This window comes from Palaemon carinicauda, chromosome 25 (assembly GCF_036898095.1).
Source record: "Palaemon carinicauda isolate YSFRI2023 chromosome 25, ASM3689809v2, whole genome shotgun sequence".
NCBI lineage: Eukaryota > Metazoa > Arthropoda > Malacostraca > Decapoda > Palaemonidae > Palaemon > Palaemon carinicauda.
The window spans coordinates 44,686,973-44,701,972 of NC_090749.1; positions in this window are offsets into that span (position 1 = coordinate 44,686,973).

The window sequence follows — 15,000 nt, forward strand, 5'->3', positions numbered from 1 at the left end:
GCTCGCTGATAAAATACCCGCTCTCTACCTGTGTTCACCTTCAGCTGGCTTTGCAATCAAGTTCGCCTGGCTGGAGTTACATGGGCGCTTACCTTTGAACTTTGGATAAGCAATAATCGGATTTGAGAAGCGTCCATCTCTTCTGCCCTCTAGTGGAATTGGCGGAGTAGTATGATGATGGTGAAATTGGTAAGAGTAACGGTGCATATTATTATTATTATTATTATTATCATTATTATTATTATTGTTATTATTATTTTATAACATAATTATTGTTATTATTATTATTATTATTATTATTATTATTATTATTATTATTATTATTATTATTATTATTATTATTATTATTATTATTATTATATCCCAGTGAGGAAAGAAAAAAAGGAAAAATAAAATATTTTGATAACAGTAACAGCATTACGATACACATCTTCTATATAATCTATAAAAAACTATAACAAAACAAGAAGAAGAAAATTAGATTGAACAGTTTACCCAATTGTACCTTCAAGCAAGAAAACTATAACCCATGACAATGGAAGACCATGGTAGAGATGCTATGGCACTACCCAAAATTAGAGAACAATGGTTTGATTTTGGAGGGTTCTTCCTTTTGATGTATTTATATATTTAGATATGCATACTGATTCAACCCTTCTACCCCCTCCCCCTCTCCTAACTACAACCCACTGGTTTTTCAATTTGTGTGAGAGTGCATTGTCTGTATGTACCACTCTTTTTATCCCCTCTCTCCAGGGTATAACTACTCATTCTTTCCCTGATTGTCACAGGAAATGGATATATATATATATATATATATATATATATATATATATATATATATATATATATATATATATATATATATATATATATATATATATATTAAATATATGGTTAGATACTTGATCTTCATCTTATGGAGGATATATATATACATATATATATATATATATATATATATATATATATATATATATATATATATATATATATATATATATATATATACATATATATATATGCATACTATATATATATATATATATATATATATATATATATATATATATATATATATATATATATATATATATACATCATACATACATATACCAAAGGCACTTCCCCCAATTTTGGGGGGTAGCCGACATCAACAAGAAACAAAACAAAAAAGTGGACCTCTACTCTCTACGTTCCTCCAGCCTTACCAGGACTCAGCCGAGTTCAGCTGGTACTGCTAGGGTGCCACAGCCCAACCTCCCACATTTCCACCACAGATGAAGCTTCATACTGCTGAGTCCCCTACTGCTGCTACCTCCGCGGTCATCTAAGGCACCGGAGGAAGCAGCAGGGCCTACCGGAACTGCGTCACAATCGCTCGCCATTCATTCCTATTTCTAGCACGCTCTCTTGCCTCTCTCACATCTATCATCCTATCACCCAGAGCTTTCTTCACACCATCCATCCACCCAAACCTTGGCCTTCCTCTTGTACTTCTCCCATCAACTCTTGCCTTCATCACCTTCTTTAGCAGACAGCCATTTTCCATTCTCTCAACATGGCCAAACTACCTCAACACATTCATATCCACTCTAGCCGCTAACTCATTTCTTACACCCGTTCTCACCCTCACCACTTCGTTCCTAACCCTATCTACTCGAGATACACCAGCCATACTCCTCAGACACTTCATCTCGAACACATTCAATTTCTGTCTCTCCATCACTTTCATTCCCCACAACTCCGATCCATACATCACAGTTGCTACAATTACTTTCTCTTATAGAACTCTCTTTACATTCATGCCCAACCCTCTATTTTTTACTACTCCCTTAACTGCCCCCAACACTTTGCAACCTTCATTGACTCTCTGACGTACATCTGCTTTCACTCCACCATTTGCTGCAACAACAGACCCCAAGTACTTAAACTGATCCACCTCCTCAAGTAACTCTCCATTCAACATGACATTCAACCTTGCACCACCTTCCCTTCTCGTACATCACATAACCTTACTCTTACCCACATTAACTCTCAACTTCCTTCTCTCACACACCCTTCCAAATTCTATCATTACTCGGTCAAGCTTCTCTTCTGTGTCTGCTACCAGTACAGTATCATCCGCAAACAACAACTGATTTACCTCCCATTCATGATCATTCTCGCCTACCAGTTTTAATCCTCGTCCAAGCACTCGAGCATTCACCTCTCTCACCTCTCCATCAACATACAAGTTAAACGACCACGGCGACATCACACATCCCTGTCTCACCCCCTTTCTCACCGGAAACCAATCGCTCATTTCATTTCCTATTCTAACACATGCTTTACTACCTTTGTAGAAACTTTTCACTGCTTGCAACAACCTTCCACCAACTCCATATAACCTCATCACATTCCACATTGCTTCCCTATCAACTCTATTATATGCTTTCTCCAGATCCATAAACGCAACATACACCTCCTTACCTTTTGCTAAATATTTCTCACATATCTGCCTAACTGTAAAAATCTGATTCATACAACCCCTACCTCTTCTAAAACCACCCTGTACTTCCAAGATTGCATTCTCTGTTTTATCCTTAATCCTATTAATCAGTACTCTACCATACACTTTTCCAACTACACTTAACAAACTAATACCTCTTGAATTACAACACTCATGCACATCTCCCTTACCCTTATATAATGGTACAATACATGCACAGACCCAATCTACTGGTACCATTGACAACACAAAATACACATTAAACAATCTCACCAACCATTCAAGTACAGTCACACCCCCTTCCTTCAACATCTCAGCTTTCACACCATCCATGCCAGATGCTTTTCCTACTCTCGTTTCATCTAGTGCTCTCCTCACTTCCTCTATTGTAATCTCTCTCTCATTCTCATCTCCCATCACTGGCACCTCAACACCTGGAACAGCAATATATATATATATATATATATATATATATATATATATATATATATATATATATATATATATATATATATATATATATATATATGGGTGTGTGTTTGCGTATATATATATATATATATATATATATATATATATATATATATATATATGTGTGTGTGTATGTGTGTGTGTGTGTATGTATACACACACACACACACACACACATATATATATATATATATATATATATATATATATATATATATATATACTGTCAAACACTTTATCTTCATCATATAGGTGGATTATTATCATTATTATTATTATTATTATTGAATTGTGACATAAAACCAGTTGCGTGTACATAAATTGGTATTGGTAGTATAGGAGAATGAAGTCACGTTGATGCTTTTATTTAGACCCTATTTTACATTACCATTGTTTCATGATTATGTCGCTTAGATTTATTTCTTACTCATTTCATTCATTTATTTATTTATCCGTTTATTTGTCTATTAGCAGGATTTCGTCAAAATATTTTCCGAATTAACATTGTACTTTGCAATATTTACTGACAGCATGTTAAAAAGGGAGTATTAACCCTGTAGATTTATGTTTCACATTATTCATGGTTAACATATAAAATGTGGAGAGCATTGTCCGTGGAATGTAGTAAACTGATGACAATATTCATTCCAACATTACAAATGATGAAAATATAAATGGCAAAACCCAATATAAGTATATCACATTTCCCCTGAACCTTATCGAATGAGGAGATCCTATTTAGGATAAAAGCTAATCCGTGTTGCTTGAAAAATCTCGGCTGTTAAGTTCTTCTGTGTACTCCCAAAGGCTCTATTGATTTGGAGGATTATGTGCAAATAAAATTATCACCTGGGACTCTTCTCTGAAATACAGCTCAAAGAACAATCCTGGTTTAACAATTAGTTGCTGGATATTTGTATCATTAGATAAACCTTATGGCAATTTTTGGGAGAGTTTTCACATATATATATTTATATATATATATATATATATATATATATATATATATATATATATATATATATATATATACATATAGAGAGAGAGAGAGAGAGAGAGAGAGAGAGAGAGAGAGAGAGAGAGAGATATATATATATATATATATATATATATATATATATATATATATATATATATATATATATATATATATATATATTTATATATATATATGTATATATATAATTATATATATATATACACGTATATATATATATATATATATATATATATATATATATATATATATATGTATATATATATATATATATATATATATATATATATATATATATATATATATATATATATATATATATATATATGTTTGTGGTGGTAGGACAATTGCGTACTGGACATTTGCGTCCCGGACAGTTGTGTCCCGAATAATTGCGTCCCCGGACTTTTTCGTCCCCGGACTTTTTCGTACCGGAAATTTGCGTACCTGTACTTGTTTTTAGTGACCAGGTGGTATTTGTTAAGAGATACGGAAGTAACTGTTTCTTTGTATGTCTGTATGCATGGATATATGTATGTAAGTATATATGTATGTATGCATGTTATCGCTCGATTACAGAACTAGTAATTACTGTATATAAGATATATGGCATAAAACCACTGAGGTAGAGATCTTAGAATTACTGTACTTATCTATGGTTTTACTTTTGTATTTACGTAGACATTTAGAAAATAATTCTGGTTTCTCTAGAAGCAAAAGAGACTTTTTATTCACGGCAGTTCAACCTCAGTTATTGGAGTGGGCATAGGATTCAACCAACTCTCTCAATTCCATCGTGGTATGTTCATGACCGAACAGCTGATGACTTGCCGAGGTCCAATAATAGTGTAGAAGGGTGGCATAACGCAATTCAAAATTCTATAACATGTCATCACCCCTTCATTTGGAAACTAATTGGCGCCCTAAACGCCTAAAAAAAAGAAGCTGTGGCGGAGAAAATATAACCTAAACTTTTTAGACTTATATATAGAAATTTTTTAGTGTATACATATATATATATATATAAAAATTTCCCATTTTATAAAGTTTTTAAAGGTAATAAAACGTGCAAATGAAATATCGATGTCTATATATATATATATATATATATATATATATATATATATATATATATATATACACACACATATATAGATATATGTATGTATATATATATATATATATATATATATATATATATATCTATATATGTGTATATATATATATATATATATATATATATATATATATATATATATATATATATACACACGCATATATATATATATATATATATATATATATATATATATATATATATATATATATATATATACACACACACACACACACACACACACATATATATATATATATATATATATATATATATATATATATATATATATATATATATATATATATGTGTGTGTGTGTTCTTTCGTGTCCAGTATGGCTATAGGTATAATTATTGCCAAAGTATGAATTAAGAATCTAAATTATTTGATGCTATTCAAACATATGCAGGGTGGTTAAAGGTATAAATAAAATTAATGTGTAAAAGTATACAGTAAAGGTAAAGATAAAAAGCTTTACAGAATCAGTAAAACACACATACAGGTACGCAAATATCCGGGACGCAATTGTTCGGGGACGCAATTGTCCGGGATACAACTGTCCGGAACTCAATCGTCCGGTACGCAAATGTCCTAGAACCTATATATATATATATATATATATATATATATATATATATATATATATATATATATATATATATATATATATATATATGCATATATATACATATATATATATATATATATATATATATATATATATATATATATATATATATATATATATATGTGTGTGTGTGTGTATATATGTGTGTGTGCGCGCGTGTGTGTATGTGTGTGTGTTCAGTGTAGCTTTGGGGAAGCTTTACATAAGATAGATATAACTCAAATAGAAATAAGAAAACAGTTATGGAAATAACTCTATGATACGGAAAAAGAGCAACATGGATACGAGAGCAAACTAAAGCAGAGGATATTCTAACAACTTCTAAGAAAAAGAAATGGACAAGGGTTGGACATATGATGAGAATGGCATCAAGAATAATAGAAAGGGCTCCTAGAGAGTGTAAAACAAGGGGAAGGAAGGGAAGATGATGGATTGATGAGCTAAGAAAGTTTTTGGGTGTGGACTGCCATTGAAAGACCATAAACAGACGCGAGGGGAAGGATATGTTTGAGTCCTGTGTCTTGCAGTACACTTTCTACTCCTGATGATGATGCATAATAGAATATCCATAGAAATCCTGTCTTCGTGTGATATTTGCCAGTCATACAGAATATTTTTAGTGCTTGCTGACGTCATATGATATCTAGCCAATCACAGATAAGGTATCTATTAAATCAACCAATCAGGAACAAGATTTCCACTTGTATCACAGGAGGTCGATGAATTGCAGTAATTGTATTTTTATGATAGCAAGAATATAATCGCTGGGAGAAAATTCGTTATACTATTATAATGATCTACCAATTGCACGCAATATATTTCGAAACACTTACGTCACAAATAAGATATTCCTATTATCACAAATATGTAAACTTTTGATGGCAAGAACGTCACATGAAATCTGCCAATCACATGCTACATATCATGTGACGTCATAAAATCGGCCAATCACATGCAACATATCATGTGACGTCACAATATCTCCCAATCACATGCTACCTATCACGGGACATCACACTTGACTAACCAATTATAGACATTATGCAGTTTGAAATACATAGATGCAACAAAAAGTTACCCAATCACAGACGGAATCATTTTCGAAAACTTATTACCGTCCCTGCCTGGCGATCTCCTGGACTGGGTTTTGAGTCCCGCTCAAGGACGATAGTTTCCTGTAGTGTCTGCAACCTCACCATCCTTTTGAGTTAAGGATGGGTTGTTTTCGGGAGAACTTATAGATCTACCTGCTGAGGCATCAACAGTTATTGCCTGTCCCTGCCTGGTCCTAGCGTGGATGCTGATTTGTATATACCGTTCATGAGCGCATTTAAAACCTTTCAAACATGAAATTGGACGATCACAGAGGAAGTTAATTCATGCAATACGTTTTCACACGAATTCTGATAATCTTAAGCATTTCGAAATACATTAATCACACACTAAATATCTATGACGTCACATACAAGTTATCTCTTTCGCCATTCGTCCAAAGTCCTCACACAGAATCGACCAATCACAGATAACCTATCTTACGCAATCCATTGACTTCAGCATATTACAGACGGGATATCATTTAAAGAAAGGCAAAGGTTCTCTTCATGGATGATAAATATTTTTTTTCTTCTTTTATTTCAAAGGATCAAGTTATGGATATAGAGTGCCAGGTTACTCTCCTCTGTAATATTCAAGAGTATATTAAGCGAAGGTTTTCATTTTTTTATTTTTTGTTAAGGAGGAACTGATGAGATTCTCTCTCTCTCTCTCTCTCTCTCTCTCTCTATTTATGGGTGTGGGTGTTTGTATTTCTTTCTTATTTACATCCATAATTGTTGAGAAACTCACTTTCATCCTCTCTCTTTGTCCATTTCTTTTGTCACACACACACAATATATATATATATATATATATATATATATATATATATATATATATATATATATATATATATATATATATATATATATATATTTATATATATATATATATATATATATATATATATATATATATATATATATATATATATATATATGTATATATATACAGGTATATATATATATATATATACATATATATATATATATATATATATATATATATATATATATATATATATATATATATACAGTATATGCGTGTGTGTATATGTATATATATATGCATATATAAATCTTTATGTATATATATATATATATATATATATATATATATATATATATATATATATATATATATATATATATATATATATATATGTAGTAGGTTGGCCAGGGCACCAGCCTCCCGTTGAGATACTACCACTAGAGATGTATTGGATCCTTTGACTGGCCAGATAGCAATGCATTGTATCCCTCTCTCTGGTCACGGCTTATTTTTTCTTTGCCTACAATTACTCAGAATAGTCTGGCCTATTCTTTACATATTCTCGTCTTTCCTCATACACCTGACAACAATGAGATACTTAACACTTCTTCACCCAAGGGGTTAATTACTGTACTGCAATTTGTTCAGTGTACTTTCCTCTTAGTAAGGGTAGAAGAGACTCTTTAGTTGTGGTAAGCAGCTCTTCTAGGAGAAGGACACTCCAAAATTAAACCACCGTTCTCTTGTCTTGGTTAGTGCCATAGCCTCTGTACCATGGTCTTCCACTGTCTTGGGTTGGAGTTCTCTTGCTTGAGGGTACACTCAGGCACACTGTTCTATCTTATTATCTTTTTTTTTCTTCCTCTTGTTTTTTTGAAATGGTGTGTTGGGCAGGCTTAATAGAAGGGCCATGGATGCCTGCTGGTTTATCAAGAGGTTGTCTTTTCCTTTTTCTGACTCTTTTTCTTCTCAAAACCATCCTTACTGCCCTCCCTTCAGTTGAAGTGGCTATCCTGGAGGGTATTTAGCCTTGCATGGTGTATCGGCTCCTCCATGTTGACCAGTTTTTCCGACTTTTTACTATAGTCTATGGGTGTCATCAATCACTTTATTTGTAATTCTGTACAAATTGTTTTTGTTATAATTCTTGTGAATATAGTTTTTAAGTATGATGTCTCTTTTTTATTTCTATTGATTCTTATGTTGTCTGGAGACATTGAGCAAATTCCTGGACCAGTATGTCCTAGATTTCGTCAATGTCGTCTTTTGTATTGCAATATTCGTGGTCTTCATGCAAATATCCAAGACGTTACAGCTGCATCCAGGCAGTATGATATTCTTTTATGCTCAGAAACTTTGGTTTCTAATATGAGGCACTCATCTGAGCTCTTTATAACTGGTTTTAAGAAGCCAATAATGTTGAAACTTGATGCCATCCCTAGGGCCAGGGGAATGGCAGTGTATATTAGGACCGAGTACCCTGCTTCTCATAAGTCCTGCTATCAATGTGGATGTCATGAGATTCAGGTAATGAAAGTTTGTGGCAGGCATAACAACTTTTATTTGTGTTCGATCTACCGGAATCCAGACATGGATGATTCTATCTTCGATTGTCTTCTTACCATTATGGCTAAGATGCAAGAAGATGATAGAAAGGCTTCTTTTGTCTTTGTTGGTGATTTTAATGCTCACCATAGGGAGTGGTTAAGTTCTTTCTCTCCTACCGATCGCCATGGCTTAAGAGCTTTAGACTTTGCCTTTGAATCAGGCTGTGAGCAAATCATAAATGAAGCTACTCACAGGTCTGGTAATTGTTTGGACCTCGTATAGCCTACACTGACCCCCCTGGCGTTATAACTAGTAAGGTTGGTTCTCCAGTCGGGACATCTGGTCATACCTTGATTTCATTATTAGTGAAGACTGAGCAGCCTGTCCCTGATATATCATATTCTTGTAAAATTTATATGAAATCCCAAGCAGACTGGAATGGGATTTTGCATGATCCTTTGTGCTTGTATTGGTCGCAATTATATAATACTGTAGATCCTGGTGTCCCTTTGAATGTGAATCTAGTCAACATAATTGATAGGCGTATCCCTTCTCGTGTGCTAAGGTACCGAGTGAAGGACAAACCATGGTTCAATACGGATTGTAGACGTGCTTATTTGGAGAAGCAGGAGGCCTATCACCTTTGGAAGGGTAACAGATCAGATTTGACCTGGAACAACTATACTCAGCTTCGAGCTTTTGCTCAGAGAGTTTATGCCTCAACTGAAAAGGAGTACAATTTAACCATAAAAGAAACACTTTCTGGTACAACTCAGGACCATAAATGGTGGTCTAGCCTTAATTCTGCACTCTTTGTTGTAGATGCAACAGTTCCTCCTTTACTTAAACCAGATGGCTCAGTCACTCACTGTCCAAAGGAAAAGGCAACCCTTTTGGCTGATGTTTTTGACAGTAAACAGAGTTATGAAAAACTTGAACTTCCTCATTCCTGTTTTCCTGAGGCTAAACTAACTAGTTTAGCTTTTCGATCTCGTGAGATTAAAGCTCTGTTGGTGGACCTTGATGCTTATGGAGGTGTAGACCCAAATGGTATTTTTCCTTTCTTTTTTATAAAGACAGCAGATTTCTTAGCTCCAAAGTTATCTGTTATTTTGCGCAAGTTAGCAAGAAGAGGAGCTTTTAGCACTTGCTGGAGAATTGGTAATGTTACTCCTCTATGTAAATGTGTTTGTGGTAGCTCAAGTCCCACTGATTACCGCCCAGTTTCCGTAACTCCCATATTATCTAAAGTTTTTGAACGTCTTCTGGCAAAACGTCTTAATAGGTTTGCTGAAGGTAATCATCTACTCCCTAGCTTGCAATTTGGTTTTCGTAAAGGCCTTGGAGCATGTGATGCCCTTCTTACAATCTCCATTGCTGTACAGAAATCCCTTGATTGTGGTCAGGAAGTTCGTATGATTGGCCTTGATTTTAGTGCTGCCTTTGACCGTGTTAATCATGAGGCCCTTGTTTTCAAACTGAAACAGTTGGGAGTGGGTGGGTCGTTTCTTAGCATTATTATTGATTTTCAAAGTAATAGATCTCAAAGAGTTGTTGTTGATGGGCACCATAGTGATTATAGAAATGTGATATCTGGTGTTCCACAGGATAGTTTTTCTTGGCCCATTACTCTTCATACTATATACACATGACATGTGGTTTGGCCTAGAAAACAAGCTTGTTGCATATGCAGATGATGCTACTCTCTTTGCATCAATTGCATCCCCTGAATATAGATCTGGGGTTGGTGAATCCCTTAATAGAGATTTAGCTAGAATTAGTGCATGATGCAAATTATGGGGTATGAAGTTGAATCCTAACAAAAATCAAAGTATGATTGTAAGTAGGTCAAGGACGGTGGCTCCTCAACATCACGATCTCAGTATTGATGATGTTCCTTTAAATATGTATGACTCTTTCAAAATTTTAGGTGTGATTCTCGACAGCAAATTTACTTTTGAGAAACACATTAGGTCTGTGTCTCCTTCAATTGCACAAAAAATAGGCTTATTGAGAAAGTCTTTCAAGATTTTCGGTGATCAATCTATTCTGAAGAAGTGTTTTAATTCTTTCATTCTACCTTGTTTTGAGTATTGTTCTCCTGTCTGATCTTCAGCTGCTTATTTTCATCTTAATTTGTTGGACAGAAACTTACGGTCTATTAAATTTCTTATTCCTGATCTAGACATTAATCTCTGGCACCATCGTTCAATTAGTTCATTATGCATGTTGCATAAGATTTTTCATAAATATATATATATATATATATATATATATATATATATATATATATATATATATATATATATATATATATTTATATATACACACACACACACACACACACACACATATATATATATATATATATATATATATATATATATATATATATATATATATATATATATATGTACGTGTGTCCATTTTTCTGTGTGTGTGAATGTGTACGGTAGAATTAACACCAAAATCCTTTTACAAGAATATCTTTCTATTGGAAATCACAAGAACTCTTTCTAAGTAGAAAATATTCTTAAGAATTATATCCTGGTTGAGAGATAAATAGGATATAATAACCAATTATTTTTATAAACGGAGAAGGTAAAATATAATTATATCTTTTCAGTTATCTTTATACAAAAATAGAAATTACATTATTTTATCGTTTAGAATAACAGTAATTTAATAGCTCGGGAAAATGAATTTGTGATGATATTGTTATGATATCAAGTCGTTCTTATTCTGTTTTATCATCGTATCCTTACAGTTGTCATTATTATTATTATTATTATTATTATTATTATTATTATTATTATTATTATTATTATTATTATTATTATTATTATTATTATTTAGGCAACGACCCTAGTACGAGAAGCAGGATGCTAAAAGCCTAAGTATTCTAACAGGGGAAAATAACCCAGTGAGAAAAGGAAATATATAAACTGCAGAAAAAGTGAAGAACAATTGAAATAAAACCCCTTAAGAACAGTACCAAAGTTAGAATACATCATTCATATATAAACTATAAAAAGAGACTTACGACAGCCGGTTCAACATAAAATCATTTGTTGCAAGTTTGAACTTTGGAAGTTCCACCGATTCAATTACATAATTAAACCAGTTTGCAACTGCATTGTACTTTTTGTTTATCTAGTACAGAATGTAATTTTTTTTTTCATCCGTTAAGGAGGTTTTGTTTTCACCTATATCTGTTTGTTTAATAACAGTGGTAATCAGGAAAACTATGCAGATCCAAGATTTAAATTATACAGTCAATTCATTCGCTGTCAATATAGGTAGTAGTTTGGCCAGGGCAACAGCCACCCACTGAGATGCTACCACTAAAGAGTTATGACGTCTTTTGACTGGCCAGACAGTACTACATTGTATCCTTTTCTCTGGTTACGGTTAATTTTCCCTTTGCCTACACATACACTGAATAGTCTGGCATATTCTTTACATATTCTCCTCTGACAACACTGAGATTACTAAACAATTCTTCTTCACCCAAGGGGTTAACTACTGCACTGTAATTGTTTATTGGCCACTTTCCCCTTTTTAAGGGTAGAAGAGACTCTTTAGTTATGGTAGGCAGCTCTTCTAGGAGAAGGTCACTCCAAAATCAAACCATTGTTCTCTAGTTTTGGGTGGTGCCATAGCCTCTGTACCATGTCATCCACTGTCTTGGGTTAGAGTTCTCTTGCCTGAGGGTACACTTGGGCAGACTATTCTCTCTTATTTCTCATCCTTCAGTTTTGTTAAAGTTTATATAGTTTATATAAGAGATATTTATTTTAATGTTGCTTCTCTTCTTAAAATATTTAATTTTTCCTTGTTTCGTTTTCTCACTGAGCTATATTCCCTGTTAGAGCCCCTGGCCTTATAGCATCCTGCCTTTCCAACTAGGGTTGTAGCTTAGCAAATAATAATAATAATAATAATAATAATAATAATAATAATAATAATAATAATAATAATAATAATAATAATAATAATAACAATATTTATTGGCGGAGGTCAGGGATCGCTTATTATTATTATTATTATTATTATTATTATTATTATTATTATTATTATTATTATTATTATTATTATTATTATTATTATTATTGTTGTTGTTGTTATTATAAATAAAATTTATATATATCTTATTCATAGTTTAAACTTTTATATTTTTTCTGTCTATTTATACTCACTCATTACTGAAAGGTCACCCCAGTTATTCGTTAAATCATCTCGGGCCTCTGATAACAGCAGCAGTAAACTATATGGACTTTGTAATTATTCGATTATGTTTAGTTGCAACCACTAGTGAAGGTCATAGGGCAGGACGTAACGTAGACCACAGATATTTTCTTATTTTGTCTCTATTTTTCCTGTTTAAAATTTTTTTTTTAATTTAGAATAGATAACTAATATACTTACGTACTGAAGATTTATTAACAATAATATTCATATGTTGAATTGTATATACAACCAGAACAAATGCAGCCGTATCTAGTCCACTGCAGGACAATGGCCTCAGACATGTTCTTATCCATGTGTGGGTTTTGGTCAATTTTCATCAACACACTGGCCAGTGTGCATTGGTGATGGTGGGAAATTTTCGTCTGGTATCTCACAGGAAACCATATGCATGGGTGGCGCTGACTAGTATAGCTTTGCTAATCATGGCGATACGCAAACTCTTTTGTCAAGGTAATATATATATATATATATATATATATATATATATATATATATATATATATATATATATATATATATATATATATATATATATATATATATATGTGTGTGTGTGTGTGTGTGTGTGTGTGTATGTAAGTTGTATGTGTGTGTATGCTTGTGTGTGTACTGAAGATTCTCCAACCGCAAGTGTGTGTGTGTATGTATAGAAGATTCTCAGACCGCAATCTGTAGTTGTAAGCAGACTATCAGCTGAGTGAAACCAAGGCAATGGGCACAGCAAGCAATGACACACTCATCTTGCCACGAAATGCATGTCATTACCGGTAATTTGGATCCGGCCAGTGGACCCGACTCGCGTAATTGGCTAATTGTCCCGTTTAATTGGCAGGTGAGTGCCAAGCTAAATCTGAAATTGGCACTCCAACACCAGGCGGTGACGATTAATTTCTACCGTAAGGAATCATAGGTCATTCTCATCGTGTGATGTGTTCGCTCTCGGAGTCAACACTCCCGGCTTCAATAAGTTCGTAATGGATCCCGGGAGACATTTCAAGTCAGGTGTTAAAGTTGGTGGGATGGGCTTTGGATATTCATTTTTATGGGAACATTTGGTTTTTAAAAAGTCTGTAATACTTTTCGTGAGCTATTATTACCTTCGCTAAGGAGATTTTGCTTTCACCTCTGTCTTTCTATTTGTTTGTTTTTTACAAGACTAACTCAAAAATTTACAGATGAATTTTCATGACATTTTTAGGATATGTTAGAAGTAGGCTGATTTAGAAGTGACTATATTTTAGCTGTCATCCGGATCTGCATCCGGATATTTATTATACTGAATATTCATTCTCGGTCAACATATAAAAGAGGGAAAGCTTGGTCCGTAGACTTGAGTAAAATGTTGACAGTTTTCATTGGCAGAGGTCTGAAATCTGATTATTCCTTCTACATTTTTTTTTCTTAATAAAAACTTCCTGGAGTCGTTGTGTTAAAAAGAGATTTTGTAATGTTTCTTAGAGTCAGAAATTGATTTACAGCAATTACTAAAATCATTCGTAGAGCCAATATTTGGAACCTGACATTTCCTTATTGACTTTCTTTGCCAACATTCGGAACTGTGTGCTTTTTAAGCTATCTCTTTACCAACGCCTGGAAGTCCAATATTCTTTAATGCTTCTCAGATCCAATC